This window comes from Silurus aristotelis, assembly GCF_946808225.1.
Source record: "Silurus aristotelis genome assembly, chromosome: 13".
Classification (NCBI taxonomy): Eukaryota; Metazoa; Chordata; class Actinopteri; order Siluriformes; family Siluridae; genus Silurus; species Silurus aristotelis.
This window is the reverse complement of record NC_139586.1, coordinates 19,316,667-19,331,960: the sequence shown is the minus strand read 5'-3', so window position 1 is coordinate 19,331,960 and position 15,294 is coordinate 19,316,667. Positions and strand designations below refer to the sequence as shown.

Genomic DNA, 15,294 nt, shown 5'->3' with positions numbered 1-15,294 from the left:
GAAGTGTTGACTAATAATATATAATTGTTACATGTTACATATGTCTCTGTCATTCAGTAGTTGTAAGTGGTTCCTCCCTGAGGGAAACCAGTCATGCATGTTGAATAAATTCATGTCTTTATTCAACGTGCTTGACTATATTCAACAAGTCATGCATGCTGGATAAACAGCACAGAATTCTTGAATCTCCCTTGATAAAAATGTGTATTATATGTCATCCGATAATTAATTAAATGATCAATCATTAGTAAATTGCTAATGAGAAATAAAACACATAGGGTTGCACTTTTATTAGAAAAGCATAATTTCATGTTTTTTTTTGTCCCACAACAGCACATGTTCTGTTATTTTCTTTATATAAGATATATATATATATATATATCTTATAATAAAATCATGTTGAGTTTTTAAGCGGGAGAAATGAATGAATGAATGAATGTTGAGTTTTTTAAGTTTTAGAAAAGACCTAGAATATTTTAAGAATCAGAGTGACATCTGCTCGGGTCTGCTGTTCTTGTGGAGACTCTGAGGAGCTCTTGAGACATTTGAGCCAACACCACATAGGCAGTGCCAGAGACACAGAGGAGGCAAATCTTTGTCCTGTGCAATATCACAGGACTGTACAACAACACATGCTGTACATATACAGTCTGCTTCCTGTACCCTCTTCCCGTGAGAGCTCTTTTTTTAAACCATGCTAGCATAAGAAGAGAAAGGCTTTCACACAGGTTAATACGGTATGATATTTTTTGTTTAACTACAACAACCAAAAAAATTTATTTAAGAGAACATCGCTTTTTAGAGAACCACATTACTCTATTGTTAATGCTGTATGGTTCCATAGGAGAATAAGATTAGCTCTTGTTGACCCATGCTCAGTTTCCATTGGATGCTTGGCTGGTGCATTTCATTGGGCGAGAACATCAAGAGAAGCTCTGTAAGGTCAAGATTTCCCACTGGTTTGAATTTCGTACAGGCGTGCTGCTTTTCTCTCCAAAGAGAAAACCCTGCCAGTTCCTGCTGCCATCTGCCCTCCTCTTCCAGTTCATCAGAACAGCTCAAGATGGCAGGCCCAGGTGCCAGGGCATAGCAGATCGGCAGATGACAGTTTTGAGCTGCTGCTGAGAGGTGCTGGCCCTCTGCCAGATTGAGCTCACGGTAACAGCTCTTCGTTCATTATTGCCCTCTCACCTTCGCTGTGCATGGTGTCAATCTTTTTGAGCTTTGGTCTTTGCAATCAACGCCTTTGATGGTGCAGACTAAAAAAGCAATGGGAAATAACAATTCAGCTGCAGATTCTTGTCCCTAGGACCGTATGCGACCAAGAGCTAAGAGCTTCTGTTATTGTTGCAGCAATATTAACAGACGAAAACTTGAATTGATCTGTGAGTTTAAAATGGAGGAGCCAGTGGAGAGAAGACCTGCTGGGAGAGACCAGCTGGAGGAACAGGACCTTAGTTGATCCTTCATTTTACCCAGAGTCCAAAAGCTGCAGATCATTTATGTTGAAAGTGTTTTTATTCCTTGTTCCCTGCAGGGTTTCATTACCCCTCGACCACCATCCACCACCACCAACACTGCAACTCTCAATCTTTCTTAAACATCTCTTGGCAGGATTATATCTCAAATCGTGGTGTCCAACGTCCTAAATTCATCTCTTTCAGCCGTTTTGCAATCATTGAAAGCCAGTTCCATCAAGCCAGGCAATCAGAGGAATGAGCATTTGAATAGCAAGTTGCTTGTCGGTGTGCCTTTTGGAAAATTCTCCTCATTTCTTGCCATTTTCCAGCGAAAAGAGCAAAATTATATCTACCATATGTGACTTCATGTATCATAGATTGCCTAGGCTGTGATAAATCAAAACTATTTCAACCAACATCATATGTGCATTCTGTAAAATAATAATTTGGTGTAATAATGGGCAGGGTCAGTTAAATTAAACAATCACCCAACAATATGCAAGAAAATTATTTGCAGAAAATTATACACAAATTAAGATTTTTTGTTCAAATATCAACCGAACTGCAAAATATAACACATGCATTCATTATTAAATCATTTCGAAGAATGTAAATGACAAGTTGACCGGTGCTTCAATGTGAAAGTAGATACTATAGAAGTTCTGTTGGACACATGGATATGACAATTTGTACTGTACATGCAGCAGGCAAATGTTATTATAAAGCTTATGTTTCAGTCACGTACCTGTATGCTAGGTGTACCAAGCATCACTTGTTTACACTTTGGTAAATGTGGGTATGTCATAAATAAATAAATAAATAAATAAATAAATAAATAAATAAATAAATAAATAAATATGCACTTTTTGAAGAAGTATATGTGTTATTTTAGGAAAATGAAAAAAAATAAATGAAAGTAAACAATAAAAATTAATTTAGTTATTATATACTGCAGAAATGTAAATTTTTTTCTTCTATACTCCTATACTTACACCTGTAGTAATCTGCCCCTCCTTAATTAATATTACAATATTATTTTATTTGCACCATATTGGCAGCATGGCTGTCAATACTTTTTATAAAATACATACAGTATTATTTTTTAAACTATTAACTACAATCTTTTAACTAGCAATCTCAAGAAAGAGACAGTAAATAGGCAATGATTAAAAAACAAAAACAAGACCGAATATTTAAGCACTATATGCCCCCCATTCGATAACTCTTGAGTATTAGATCATGCACTATGCTCGGCATCAAGATATTGCTTATTATTGATCAAAATATTGTTTATTGTTCTTCTTTTAAACCTTTCGGTACCTTTTTTCCTTTACTTTTTACACTTATAATGGCAAACGTACCTTGTGATGCTGTTGTTTTTTCTTTTTTAATTTAAAGCAGATATCTGCAGCTATGAATAATAGACAGCTGTATGACTCAGCCTAGGTGCTTTGAGAGGCAAAGGAGCATCAGTAGGATGGGAGGCACCACACCTGCACCAAAGAGCTTTTTAAAACTTATCTGTAGCCCTTCTGCAGGAATCTTTTCATCCCTTGAACCGTAGATAGGCAATTAATCTTCAGCTTTCTGTTTACCTTTCACCAAGGTTATCTGGTAGGATTTTTTGTGCTTTTATGTTATGACAGAAAGACGACATTTAGTCAGTCGTTCAGTGTGGGCAGTTTCACTCTGCCTGAATCACTTCACAGTCACATCCTTACGGAGAATTGTTTGAAGAGGCTTTATACATAATTCGCTGCCTGATCAAGTATGAATGGGCAAAAGGATGCATTTGCGTTTCACGTTGTCGGAATAGGGTGAAACAATCTGAACCGCGATTTGAAATGGTTCATTCAAAGGTTAAGTTTAAAGGGATCTTTTCAGACGAATTTCTCATTCATGACAGAAATTATTTCAAGTGCCTGAGTACATCCTAACGTGAACCTGTGCCAAGTTGTTGAACTGTACTAGTGACTCCAAATCACTTGGCAGTAGTTTTTTTTATCCACAAACAGATTTACTAATGAGTTTTGTTACACCTGGACAAGTACAGATAGAACAAGATTACTTTTCTCAATGTAAATAATGAAAACGGTGATGTGTTGGGAAGTGGAGTGGCTAATATTATCAAAAAGTAGATGTTAAATATTTTATTGCTTTAAACAATAGCAATTTGTCATTGACATTAATTTCTGATTGATCAACAAGCATTATATGATAAAAAAAAAAAAAAAAAAAAAATGTATCATAATTTAAAGTTGCATTGAAACAAGTTTACCTTCTCCGAGCCAACCGCTGTCAGGTTATTGTGTTTTAGTTTATTGTCATGCGTTCAAATCAAATCAAATCATATCTAATTCTATTTGTCACATACACAATTATTCAGGGTACAACATGTAGTGAAATGCTTTCTTTTTCTGACTGTCCAACATGTAAATATTAATAGAAATAGATTATAAAAAAATCTAAATATAATGTTTAAAAGGAAAAAAATGGATAGAGACAAAAACTATTATAATATATTATACTGAATATATGAGTATACTCAGTATAATATATTATAATAGTTTTTGTCTCTATCCATTTTTTTTATTGTTCGTGTGTTAGCCTTTTGCGTCCATCTTTTCTGTGTTAGGCCCTTAATAGGTTAGTCTCTTGTCATTTCTCTCATTGTAAGGACTTTAAGTCAACTTCCTGGTTTAAATCTTGCCTGTTTTTCTGTTCCCTATCTGTGCTCTGAGAAACACAGTAAACTGACAATGATACTCAGATTAGTCTAAATACCAAATGCCTTGAGACTTCTCATCGTTCATCAAGAAGACAGGGTAGTTCATATTATTGCTTAAACTTACACCTATAAACATCCATTCCCTCACCAGCAGTTATTTTTCTCCTCTTGAAGATGAGAAAGCATCATCACAACATTATCAAGATCTTAACAGAACCCAGTCACAAATTTTACCTCATTCCATCAAGAAGGAGACATGGAACATATTCACCAGAACCAGCAGGTTCAGGGCCAGCTTTTTTCCATCAACCATCACCTTACTGGACTTCCCAATACACTGTTAGGACACTATATATACATTGTTTATATATTTTATGCAGATGTACATACAATGTCATACAATGTACATATTCCTTATTGTACATGTGTGTGTATTGTACAAGGTGTTTGTAAAGCACAATATGTGTAGAGAATGCGGGATATATATATATATATATATATATATATATATATATATATATATATATATATATATATATATATATATATATATATAAATATATATAAATATATATATATATATATATATATATATATATATATATATATATATATATATATATATATATATATATATATATATATCCCGCATTCTCTACACATATTGTGCTTTACAAACACCTTGCATCATATTATTATTATTATTATTATTATTATTATTATTATTATTATTATTATTATTTACTTGCTCATTAGCTTCTGCACAGTTTTCACTGTGCTTAAGCCATAGCCTTTATATTTATTTGCTGTACATATATTTACATATTTATCTGCACTTGTCAGATTGCACAAATGCTAAACTGCATTGCGTTGCTGTGCCCTGTGCTATGCAATGACAATAAAGTTGTATATATCTGTCTGTCTATGTATCTTTTTAAGGACAGATATGTGCAGCTCGTCATTAGAGTGAAACCAGAAAGCTTCAATTGGCAATTGCCATTGAACCCATTGACAGTTATGAAGTGCTGACACTGGAGATTCCATTAATGTTAAATAGATGTCTCCTAAAGGAATTCCTTACTAACTTGACAATTATCTTTTTTTTCCCCATTGATAAATAGCATATTTTGCTAATATGTTTAATATTGGGATTTTTTTTTTATGCGTTTGCTATAAGCATAAATTCTTGTTTTTTTACTATTCTTTATAAATTTTTACTATAGAAACGCTAGACAAATTTGAACAAGTATGTTGAACGTATATGAGTAGTATATGTAGTATATGTAGTATATGTAGTATATGTAAGTATATGAGAAGTAGAGTAAAACATGGTGACCATCACATTAAAGAATTCAACAGGAATGTGATATGGTATAAAGTATAATATTTATACTATGCAAAAGTATATATGAAGTTATGACTTATTATTATTATTATAACAGCAATTTTCTAACCAAAATGAAATGCAAAAGAAAACTATTTGAATTTCAGTTAATAAATAAAAATAACCATCTTACCTGCAAGAATAAAAATAAATGCAGCAGCAAAATAATTGTTGCAGATTGTTGCAAGATTTGTTGCAGATTCTCCAAGATTCTAAAAAAAAAAAAAAGAGAAAAGTTTCTTGGCAAATAAAACTGCTGAAATTAAGACTACGGATGCATTTTTAAAGACAAAGCGTTGTCAAAAATGATGTTGACTGTTTAGTTTACTGTCGTTAATTGCTCTTTATAGAATTTTTTTTTTCTAGGAATGATTCAGTGTTATTATTTTGAAGGCAATTTTGCTTTCCAGCCTTTCTATGACCTTTCGGCATGCCTAAGACTTTTTGCACAGTACAGAATATATTTAATATTTAACACAGGCTACATACTCTGTATAGTCAATATGGGCAGACATAAAGGCTGAATAATATAGTAGACAGTTAGTTAAAATAGGACAGCACAGATGGCACAAGGAGTGGTATTGCATCAGGTTGTTAAAATCCACAGTGTAACGGTCATGGCTCTTACTGTGGCACCCAGGCAGGGTCTTCTTTTTTCCCCCTCCCTATTTGGCATGCAAATGCAGGGTAGTCATTGTCCTTAGCACGGATCAAAGGACTTTTCTTTAATACTTCTAAGATCCTATTAATATGCATGACCGTATAAACATCTATTAAGTGCTAATAGTTGCAGCATATTTAACAACTATTTGTTTGAATAATAACTGTTAGATAATGCAGCTCATCATGAAGATGTGGGATCTCACTTATCAAGTCTAAGTGCAATCTGACATGATTTACTTTCCTGTAGAATTTTGCTTTGCTGTGACAGTTTCATTTCTCTTATATATGAGGTCTATAATAGTAGATATAGTAGATATAGGTAACCACGTTTTTAGGAAACAATGGGAATAAAATGTGAATAGTGTCATGGGGGAGTGGTGGCTCCAGCGGTTAAGGCGCTGGGTTGCCGATCGGAAGGTCTGGGGTTCAAGCCCCGGTATCGGCAAGCTGCCACTCTTGGGCCCTTGAGCAAGGCCGTTAACCCTCTATGCTCCGGGGGTCCCTTACGAGGGAAATATAAAGGTCCGTAACGTCGGAGTAACGTGGGGCCGCCTTCCCGTGGGCTCACCACCTGCAGGAGGGACCGTAAGGGACGGTGCTATGAGGATTGGGCAGCAGTCGGAGGCAGGGGCCTGCTTAGACTGCTGCCACCGCGACCCGAATTACGGATAAGCGGGAGAAAATGAATGAATAGTGTCATGGTGAACATGTAGAAAATATATATTTTCTACATTGCATATTAATACTGAATACATTTAAACGATTAACCCCTAGTGAATTGTGTAGTAATCAAAATCATATTAAACAACCCAGAATATGTTTTATATTGTAGATATTGTAAAGTAGCTACATTTTGCTTTGACCGCTTGAACACTCATGACATTCTCTCATTATATTCCTCTTGTTAGTGACCTGGAATGGTTTCCAATTCACAGGTGTGCCTTGTCAAGAGTTAATGTGTAACATTTCTTGCCTTCTTAATGTGCTTTAAACTATCAGTTGTCTTGTGCAGAGGAACAGGTGAGAACAGAGTCAATAGCCCTATTATTACTACTACATCTACTTACATATCTATATAATGACAAGAAACAATCAAATAAAGGGAATGAAGATATTATCATTACATTAAGAAATTAAGGCCAGTTAAATAAAAAAATATCAAGAAAATTGAAATGTATACCCAAGTGCAGTCTCCAAAATCATCAAACCCTAGGATGAACATGGGTACTGTCCAAGAGCTACCTTTGCTGCAGAGGATAAGTTTATTACAACTACCACCCTTAAGAAACCACATATTTGTCTGAGTTCAAGTAGAAAACATATTTCAACATCTTTTCAGAGTAGACTGTGTGATTTAGGCCTTCTTGGTCAAATTGCAGCAAAGGAATGTTTGGTTCTAACTGCTATATCTTTGCTAGACATACAGAGGGTGAATAGATGGTTCCTGAATGTGTGGTTCCCACTGGGAGGCATGGAAGATGAGGTGTGATGTGCTTTGCTGGTGACACTGTTGGTGATTTAGTCAAAATTTAGGGCACTTTTAACCAGCATGACTACCAGCAGTAACATGCCATTTTATTTGGTTTGCACTTGGTGTGACTATAATTTGTTTTCTGACAGGACAATGTCTCAAATCATACCTCTAGTTTATTTAGAAGCAATTTTTTAAAGAAGGAATGCGATGAAGTGCTGCACCAGAGGAGATGGCCTCCACAATCACCTGCTCTAAATCCATTTGAGATGGTTTGGGATTAGTTGGATTGAAAACACAACGACAATTCAGACAAACCGGAAAAGATAGATATAGTTTGTGAATGAAACACTTACCGATCACTGGACAAGACACCTGTCAAGATATACAGGAAGTATGAAATCTTATAACTTTGTTTCTTGTACATGTGTAAAGTTCTCTGTTTACTTTAAACTATTTTTTATTTAGATTAGTGCACCTAGAGAAAATAACAGAAGTAAACATTGGCAAGAAAGGAGAAAATGGAATTAATTTAATCTACTTTGAGGAAGGACATTCATATACAGTGATGTTAGAGATGCTGCAGTATATCATAAAGATTAGTTTGTACACTTTTACACATACGTTCCAACTTTCTCCTGCCGCAGACTGTTGTACTTCAGATGGTCTGATATTCATAACTGGCTTTACCCAAAGGTTCCCCATCGAAGAAATTTCACTGTGAAGGACATTATCTTTGTCGACTTTCTTGACGACTTTCTTGTTAATAATATACTTCTAATGGGACACATTTCTTTCACAAAAGCCCTTAAAGTGATTTAAAAGAATAATGCAATGAATTTTTAGTCCTTTATATAACAATATGATTTACAGAATAAACCATAGCCCTGTTTATTTTTTATCCTTTTTTTATTTAATTATATTATTATTATAAATGTTGTTTATTTATCTATTTTCCCCCTCTTATTCGTGCAACAATTCACACAAACCGGAAAAGGTAGGTATAGTTTACAAATGAAACACTTACTGATCATTGGACAAGACACCTGTCATTCAAGATATACAGGAAGTATAACAGTTTCTCTTTGCTTGCCAGTGTTTAGTTCTGTTATTTTCTTATATTTAAAGGTGCACTAATCAAAATAAAAAATAGTTTAAAGTAAACAGAGATTTTTACATATGTACAAGAAACAAAGTTATAAGATTTCATTTCCTGTATATCTTGAATGACAGGTGTCTCGTCCAATGAACGGTAAGTGTTCCATTCACAAACTATACCTACCTTTTCCGGTTTGTCTGAATTGATGTGTTTTCTGATTTGTTAATGTGTTTGCGGATTTGTTATTTTCTTTTTGGATTTGTTCATTTGTTTTTGCATTTGTTATTTTGTTTTTAGATTTGTTATTTTGTTTTCAGATTGTTGTTTTGTTTTCTAATTTGTTAATGTGTTTTGCACTTCTCGGCCACCTGACTACTTTGAATAATTAAAAATATAAAACATATTCTGGGTTGTTTAATAAATTTTTGCTTACTACATTATAATTGTTCTTTTATACTTAGGATATTTTCATTGTTAATGTACAATGTTGAAAATAGTAAAAAATACAGAAAAGTCATTCTTTTAGCCAAGATATTGGGGACAATGGCCCCAAATATACAGTATATATCCAAAATAACCGAAAAAGGCCTTCCATAGGATAGACAATGTCTCCTGACTTGAAGCCCTGAACCTAAACCTAACCCTAACCCTAACTCAAGGATAAACATAATCTTGGGAATTTGAAGAGCAACATTGAAGAATTTAGCAACATTGCTGCAAAAAGTAAATTACCTCTTTCAGTAGATATTTAGAAGCTGTTGCCAATAACAGTTTTAAAATTATGTTGTTAATTTATCAAGTCCTACCTTATTCTGATTTTCCATTATAATATTTTAATAGAAATGCCAGAATATGTCTCACTATATTAAGGTATCTCTTCTTTTAATTTTTATGTTTTTAACTCAGCACTGAAGGTTTATCACATTATATAAAATCATCCAAGACCAAAAAAAAAAATTTTTACCACTTGTCTAATAAATAACATTGTAGCAAGTATCAGTTTCTTACAGCACTAGACATGCTGGATATTCACCATATATAATAAAATAAATAAATATATATATATATATATATATATATATATATATATATATATATATATTTATCACTTCTTTTGTCCTTTTTGCTCTTCAATTTGTTTAGTTTTTCTATTCTCTTTACTTATTCTATAGGTACACTATACTGTCAGAGCTCTTTATGCTTTCTTAGACCCCCAACGAGACATACCTGTGGCATTGTCATGATTTAAACGTGCAATTTCTTGACTTTAGGGTGCCAGGAGTGTCATTTCCTATGCTCTGGACTGCCAGGAAAGTGCAATAAAAATGACAGAGGCTAACAGGCTAGATAAACTCATCAATAAGGCAAAAGCTTTTGGAAGTGTTGGTAGAGTTGAAAATGGTGTCCAGATTGATAACTATTACAGATAATATCTCCACTTCCTCGAGGGCATACTTGTCAGTTTGTGGAGTACCTTCTAGTAAAGATGATAGGAAAGAGTGCATGAGGATGTCATTCCTGCTGACATCTATCACACTGTACAACCGTACTGAAGCTAGACTTGGACAATATGACGATCAGTTGGTTTGTAGACTGTTCAGGTTTGATAGTGGACAGGTGAGAGAAGTGGTGGACAGCAACGAAGTAAATGTAATTCATTATTGTACTTAAGTAGCTTTTCCACATACTTCAGTTGTTTCCATTTGGAGAGACTTTTACTTTAACTTCACTACATTTCAAAGTCAAATATCTCACTTTCTACTACATTTTGTGAAATCGGTCGTTCCTTTAAATTTATGATTGGATAAAAACGTCACTTGTCAAGCAAGCAGCAAGCCGCCAATCAGGGTAAAGCGCTCATTTTTAACTTGCCGCTTGGTATTTAAAACAACAGCAAGCAGAACATTTTGAGAGGAATAAATAATGGAAGAAACTCTTGACTCTAACTTGCCACAACACCCATGGCCTTATTTGCGTCATTTCTTTTTAGTAGTAGAAAAAAAGTTTTTGGCCTCATGGTAATTTTAATAGATATCGATCAGTGTTTGACTCATCAATATAATTTTATTAGTAGACTTGTGTGCTAAGAGTAACATCAGAGTCTTTTTACATAAATTGAGTTGATTAAGAGAGAGTCTTGTGACAAAAATTATAATAGGAACATTATAGCCATAATAATGCATAGTAATTTGAATACTTTAGTATATTTGAGTTTAAAGGGAGCATTTTTACTTTAACTGAAGTAATATTTTGCCTAGTGTATCTCTACTTTTACTCAAGAACTGTACATGGTTTGTGTACTTCGTCCACCACTGAGTGAGAGCGACATGACAAAACTTTCTCCAATGATATAAATAATAAAAACCGACACGCAATCTGTGGGCCACATCAACATTTTTAATTAACACCAACACCTTATGAAACAGGAATAGGACAATTATTAAAAAGAAAAAAAACATGAATAGCAACTATGCATTTCTAGGTCTAGGAAAGACATTTATGCAACTCACAAATGATTCTATGTTAACAAACATGGCCTTACTATCCATATTCCTTTGTCTTTGCTCTCAGTTTTCAGCATAGTTGTAGGTCTCTAGATTTGTTCTGTACACTGGCTGAAACATTTTAAGAATTTTTCTTAACATTTTTCTTAAAATTAGTCAGCAAGTTTGAGCACTGAGAGATGCAAGCTCACACAATGGGTCAAGTGAGAATTTTAGAAAATGTTGATCAGGTGCTCTAGGCTTTTTTATTTGTGTGCAGGCTGATACTGGATAGGGGAATTGTGATCACTGCAGTATTGAGGTGTAAAAGAGTAATGGCAGATGGTATTAAGTATACTGAAGGGATGTTTAGGATGAGAATATTGTACTGAAAAAAAGAAATGTCATTTAAGCAAGTGGATATATTTGAAAAACAGTCAAATGCATTTAGTATTTCCTATAATATGATTACAGCCATTTCAAGCCATTTGTACTCATTTGAATCTTGAAATAGCCTTGTTTTGATGGCCGATCGTTTTGCTCATTTTAAGCAATTATTTCTAGAAAGAAGCAAACTTATATGCCAATAAAATAAGAAATCTACAAGCCTGGAATGAGTCATAATATTCAGAAATAGGTTTAGTGATCTAATATTTGGTTTAGTAATACTGGACATATTTAAATATATTTAAGATATTTTTTACTTGCTAAGATTACATTTTCTGTTGTAGTGTGTGAATCAGATGAGCAGAGGCCAGACTTTATGCTTAGAGCTGCAGCTCATGGGTACAAATCGAAGGTATGCAGACATGATTATCTACTGACAAAAAAGTGAGATTTAAGGGTAGACTGATTTCTCTATGTATGCAGAAGGTGAGTCACAACTGCTGAACATTTCAGGCAGAAAATAACATTAGAACTGTGCAGTTGCTCAGCATTTATTGTATGTTTTCTCGGGTCATCCGTCCTTCCATCCATCCATCCCTTTACCAAGAAGCATTCAATAATTCACTTCTATTTTCTATAATTATCACTGGATCAACAGATGTCCCTAGCTAACACATGTAGCTCTGAGTACAGAGAAATACCAAAGTGTTCAGGTATATTGAGTCAATAAAGCAACCAGCTGCTGTACAATACTATTCCTTTTGACTTCCTATAGTTCTCCTATAGCACGTGGGGATTAATGGCTCCCTCTGTTCTACTCCACACCAGTGCTCAATAATGAGGCAATGATTACAAGAATAAAGCATATTTTTGTGCCTACTCAAGCTCCATATTAAAGCTGTTGTCTCGAGTGTTCCAGTAGCTGCTGCAAATTACCATGCAGTGAATCTGTTAAACAAAATGACTAAAATGGACTCTCTACAATTATTTCTAATATTTCTTCCTTTCTTTTTTTCAAACGAGTTCTCTATGTTGAATAGGGAATTTAATGCAAATCATAATATGAGCCGCTGTAATAAGGCCTCTTCTTTTGACACCCTCAGCGCCTAAATACGCCTTAATTAGAAACCCAAAAGCAAGAGAAACAGGTTGGTAGCATTTAGACTCAGAGACCTCTGACCCGATTATCCTATTATCCCTTTGCCACACAGTCCCTAAATTCACACTGGTTCTTCTCATCAGATGACAGATTAATTTATTTCTTAATATATTAACTTTCATCTAGCAAATTATTCATTTTCTTTCCTTTTTTTGTTGACATTTTTCTTATTGCTGGTGAGAGGTGACCTTTATAAAGAGCTTCGCCTTAAATATGTAGGTGATTTGGACAAATAAACCAAAAACGAGACAAGACTGAAGACTTTTTTTCCTCAGTGTTAATGCTCGGTGGGGATACTTGAGTCTCTTCTGGAGAAGAAATTCTGTAAATACCATGGGCTTCACATCTGTCGAGACCAAGGCTCTCAGCCCTGTAATAAAATATTCATATCACCAGGCAATTGTCTGATTACAGTCCTGATGTTTCCTTCACTTGGCTGAGCTGCTAGCTTTGGGCTCAGGAATGCACTGCGGATGATTCTCACTGCTTAGTCACCTTCTTTGCTCTGACAGACTGGCCTTGAGCTCTGAAAGGTGCTGATTCAGTTGGCCAAACTAAATAAAAGGCTACTTGTTACACAATGTGTGTGTAATGAGATGACTGGAAAGAAAGGAAACTGACATCTCCATAGCTTGTTGGTTTTGTGTTCTGTTGTAGCCATATATTTATATATTTTTAACTTTGGATGCAGTGTATTTGACTATGAGGCTGTATCACACTAACCATGGAATAATCTCACCATCAGTGACCACTTGTTGATACCTTTTTCCTTCCCAGCAGGTTCTAGAAAATCTAATGCATAAAAATATCAATTGCATGTTGGGATTTATGTAACATGGTTTGATTAACCCCATGTAATATATTCACGTGTTTAGAATCATAGCATCAAAATACATCAGAATACATAAAAAGGTACAACCCAGACTTCCTCTGGAGTGAGAAAGTGTATGTGTGCATGTGTATGTGTAGGGGGTGATGACACCAGAGACCAGCACAGAACCAGGCAAACTCCTCCCACTGCATCAGCTTGCATCGGCTGAGCCTGTTGCTATGGAGACGGGTCTCAGCAGCGAGCTGTGCTTGTTATAAAACTCATAAGAGTTCTCAACGACCCTGAAATGAGACGGTCATGTAGTCAAAATAGGCTCTCTAAAGGCGGCCTTGCTGCCTCTTCCTTCCTCAACCTCCATGGTACTATACAGGATCACTTCCGATATGATGAACTAATATTTACACATGCACAAACCATCCCACTGCCTCTGGACCGACTGTCAGCATCGGACAGCCATTTCAGTGGTACATGAATAAGTTTAGATTTAGCTGACCAACGGGACAAAGAACAATTAGCATCATGTGCTGGATTTAATAGCATTAATCACATAATTGCATGTTGCAGACAGGCCTGTCTGTTAGGCAGAAACATGTACGCTGTTGTATTTGCAGGAGGAAAACACATGTTTTATTCAATGGATTATTACAAAGATGTTATTTGCTTGTTCTGTAGTGTTGAGTTTTTTTTTTACTATTTTAATACTGTACTCAAGTATTATCTTTTGGTTTTAGATAAGGAAATTACATTTTAATTCCTTTTCTTGTTACACTGATCACAATTCTTGCACCAAACCAATCTCAATAGGAATCAAATAAAATTCACTCATTCGCATTGATCCAAAAACTTTTGAATATAAAAATTAAATCTAATAATGTCAGTGGCCTTACAAGAAGCTACTCATTAATTTATATGAAGGAATGACAAAATGACTTCCCAGTTTGAAGTCAGATATTTGGGGTTTTCACGGTAACCTGAAAATCAGCAGCAGCAGCAGCATAAGAAAACACAGAAAATGCACAGTTCTCTAAGAGGCTTGAATTGTTAATACAATTTTCTTAGTGTATTGAATTAACAATACAAAATACTAAATTTTAAAAATATATAAAATAGATATATTATTGAGTGAAATTATTTTAAATATAGGGCAATGTTATCTATTTTTAACCCATTGAACCACATTATAATTTATTTAAATAATTTATTTCTGGAATGATCTGCCAATATATACTGAATTTGTTTAGTTCTTAACTATTTGGACATTTGGTTGAAGACTACAGGTGAAAGGCATCTGTGAAAAGCATGAACTGGAAATATCATTCATAGCTTTCTATCCGATAATTCATGGTCCAGCAGGCATAAATAAACAGGTAAATAACAAACATTTTTGTTTATGGGAGACGCTTTTACTCTGTTTCATAGACATCCATTTGCTAATGCCCCTTTACACAAAGCATGACCCCAATGTCATTAGTTAGAAGCTATTTATGAGTCCCTGGCCAGCTTTTTGGCTTTTATAACCCCTAGCCTTTGATTGCCTCTTGAATTTGCCGACTGCGAAGCGCTCGAGTTCCCCTTATTGAGTTGGCGGCGCGGCTTCGTCCCTCGCAGCTGTGTTCCTTTTCTCTCAG

The 15,294-nt window shown here is 34.7% G+C and overlaps 1 protein-coding gene across 2 annotated transcripts in view; it reads left to right on the top strand.

The window, feature by feature from the left end:
- The window catches only part of ntrk3b (neurotrophic tyrosine kinase, receptor, type 3b), a 135,774-nt gene that overhangs the window by 44,649 nt on the left and 75,831 nt on the right, over positions 1-15,294 (top strand). The gene's annotated exons all lie outside the window — the stretch shown is intronic.